Here is a 4,174-nt window from a genome sequence, read left to right on the forward strand (position 1 = left end):
AAGTTTAAAAAAATGTAAAAAAATTGCTCATACGTAATTATGGATATAATTTTATATATAATTTTATAAATAATTTTTTTACATTTCTTCAAACTTGATTTTTCCTAAAACAAATAGCGTGAAAATTATTTTTTTAATTATTTTTAATGCTTTCGCATTACTATTATTATTTCTATTACATTAAAAAATAATTTTACAAAAGAAAGAAGGATGTATGAACATATTTCATATATAATTATACATGTTTAAGAATATTTATGGGTGTTTATATATGTTTATACATATTTATACATATTCATTGTATAAAAAATTGTTTACCTGAGGTGGATTAAACTGAATCGAAAAGTCCTCTACCATTTTGCAACTTCGCAATAGTCAACAAGATAACATTAATTTCTAAAGATTGTCGAATAATAACAGATAAAATCGACAATTAAGATTTAACTTTAAGATTTCTTTTAGAATTCTTTATAAAATATCTTAAAGATGTTTCTTAAAAAATTTTTTAAAACCGATATCTTACAGCTATTTTATATGATTTTAGACGTTCTGCCGCATTCTTCTCATTAGATAAAAACTCATTAGGTAAAAAAAAAGTTGTGAAAATTGCAAAATAATAAAGGACTCTTCGATTTAATTTAGTCCGCTCTATCTACACACGAGCGCTTTGTTAAAATTTATCGGACATCCAGTAAGTTTTGTGGAATTTAATAATCACCTCATATCAATTAAAATTTACGAATTCGTGAGAAGTCATTAATTATACATTGAATAAAATATATATCAGCTCTGTTTTCAACATAAAGGATAATTTCTTTAATGATATTAAATTTGTAAGAAATGGAATATACACACAGTGATTATTCAGAAAATGCGAAACGATTAACCTCATGATTGAATTGATCTCGATGTTCTTTTTATTCCTCCTCCTCCGTCTATAATTCTTTGAAATGATGTGGTGACTTCTATCATACAGATGACCTTACACGATCATTAACAAATACTGACAGTATTACTGATCGTGTGTGGTTAATATTTGATGGATTGACATAAGATATAGGATACTGATAGTGATTTAGATTTTGATTCTCAAGCATCCAGTGTTATTAAGATCCATGTCGCAGTATGTCACAGTGCAATAGATATTGTACGTAAAATTAAAATGAAATATATTGTCCATAATACTGATTGTGTAGGTTGTAAAAATACTAAAAATATTGATGCATACTGTCAATATTACTGATTCAGTATTACTGATCAGTATTATTGAACGTGTTACCTTATGCCTGTAGTGCGCATGTTGATTATACACACAGTCATAAATCGTATCACAATCTTTTTGTTACACTAACTGTTATGTATCTATAAAAACAAACTCGTCTCTACACGAGTCTCTATTATTGCATAGATCGAATCTCAATTCTCATAATAACGCGAATTCTCGACGTGATCAAAGTACCTATCACGAACATGTCAGACTGAATTCTGATCGGAAATATTCTGTTTTTCCTAAAAAAACAATAGAAATCTAGGGAATAATTGAATAATTCCGATCGGAATCTATTCCGATTCTTTCCATGATAGATGCTTAGTATCACACGTGTATCTACACTGCATTACAAGTAGATTTATTATGCGAGGGATTTTTAACTGTATTCACCAAATATCGAATATAATTGTCATATAGATATAAAAAAACATGTATGTATTATATGATAGTTATTATACATATGTACAAGATCTGATAAAAAAATAAGCAAACTTTTTAAATTACTCGGCAACGAAGCATTTTAGCGATTTGTAGCACTACAATTGTTATAATCTTTCGAGTAATTGGCTTTTTTTTTAAATCGTTTACATCTCTTTAGTTTTAGAGTTATTATTATTTGAGTGCAACGTGTTTTAGTGTTCTTCTCGAACTGAATTTTTATTTTGAGAATTGATTTTAATTTTGGGAACAAAAAATCGTAGAGAGCAAGATCTGGAGAGGCTGGGAGAGGACAGTCATCTGATTTTTGGCACAAAACTTGCGAATTGATAAGGCTAAGTGACGCATTGTCATAGTGAAGGAACCATGAGTTGTCTCGCCACAACTGTGATCTTTTTGCAAATTTTTTCGCGCAATCTTTTGAAAACGCCATTATAGTACTGACGATTGTTTGATCTTGAGGCAAAAATTGTAAAAATTCATTTCGAAGCAAAAATCGCCATGAACACTAAAACACGTTGCACTCAAATAACTCTGAAATGAGATGTAAACAATTTAAAAAAAAAGCCAGTTACTCGGAAGATTATAACGATTGTACAACATACTGTTAAAAATGTTCTTAAATTTTATTAAATTTTAAGTTACAATTTAAACTTAATTTCATATTACATTAAATTTAATGTATTTATAAATAAAAAGTATATTTGTGTACATATACATAAAAATTTAATGTATTTTTCATGACAATTTATGAAATTTAATGTACACGTTCATTACATTTAAGTAATTACTGTAACTTAATTTTCAGTCAAATTAGACTTTCGTTCGTAACCACGAGCTTCATTTACATGTAAAGGAAACTTGTGGTTACATTTCTAATAGTATAATGCTGTAACCCGCACATCACTAAAACGCTCCAAATAATTAAAAAAATTCGCTTATTTTTTATCCCTCGTTTATTTTTTTAGACCTCGTCTAAGTTTGCTGAGATATGATACAATCACGTTATAAACTGAGAAAGAGAGAGAGGCCAGAAAATAAATACCAATTATCCGCATTTTGTTTTCGTTGTTTTATCTTCTCTAGCGGCGAATAATTTGTTCAATTTGCCCCGATGTTGACGTCGACAGATATTTTGCACACACAATAGGCTTATTCGAAAATGCCGAGCATTTTATACTCGAAAAGTTCAAATTCGCATAAATGTCGCATAAATTTCGTTAATAAATCTGTCATCTCATATTTGTTATTCATTTGTATTTTTTTCTTAATTTTAAATTCAACATGTTTTTTTATACAAGCGGCTTAGCTCAGCATGCCATTTCTGAAAATAAATTGAGCCACTCGGCGAACTTGTTCAGGATACAAGTGTTCGAAAAAAAGAATGCAACTTCCTTCGAAATCTGATATTGGCGACGTTATTCGATCATGCCTTGTCTGGATGTTCTCGATAAAATAAGACGATCGATCGGTCGTAAGAAATGAACTTTTGCTTCGTTCTTTATCGAGTCGAGATGGAAGTTCAGAAAATAACTAATGAACTTCAACCAGAACATTCAATTTCGTCACGTACGGGAAAAACCGGCTCTAGCGTATGTTAATGTACATTAACAAGCAGGTCGTTTTATTTCTTCTTTTTCTCTTGCTTCTTTTGATCTTTTCTTCTTTTATCGCTTTTCATCTTACCATATCGCTTTTTCCATAGTGCTTACCATAGTGCTTTTTCTTCTCTTCCCTTTCCTGTTCTTATCTCTGAAAACAATATATATATATAAAACAATATATAATAATTATAGATTTGTTGTTTGTTCATTTTGTGTATCATATTATAATTGCGCATATTAATGTAGACCTGCTTCATTGCATTCTTGTCTATCAAAATTTTGATACAATGATATGCAAAGATGTATCGTATCATACACGGAAAGAAAGGAAATGAAAGGATTGAATTATATTTCGTTTGATTCTGGTTTCAGCTATTCAATATTAGTTCTATTTATAAAATTTCATAATTTTTTATAATTTATACGAAATTGAAGAAATTGTATCCGAGAGTATCATTTATCTGTGATTATCTTATCGTTTAAGCTTCAAACCATCCAGTGATATAAAGACGTTCATTATATCACAAAATTGTTTGCCGATGTCCATCTGTATCTCGTTCTCATTACTACGCATAACAAGAAACAACCTTGACACAAAAGATAAAGTTTATTTCCGTGAACATTTATATATTCTTCGATCCATTCGATCCATTTATATATTCTTCGATCCATTCGATCCATTTATATATTCTTCGATCCATTCGATCCATTTATATATTCTTCGCCAATATTCTTCGATCCATTATTTTCCAGAAACTAAATACGAAAGAGTGACACACGTATTGTACTGGAATCCCACGAATGCCAAGCTTTAACTTAAATGGCATTTAACTTAAGTGTCAATAACTGCTATAATTACCGG

The sequence above is a fragment of the Atta colombica genome, unplaced genomic scaffold (assembly GCF_001594045.1).
Source record: "Atta colombica isolate Treedump-2 unplaced genomic scaffold, Acol1.0 scaffold9, whole genome shotgun sequence".
NCBI classification, from domain to species: Eukaryota; Metazoa; Arthropoda; class Insecta; order Hymenoptera; family Formicidae; genus Atta; species Atta colombica.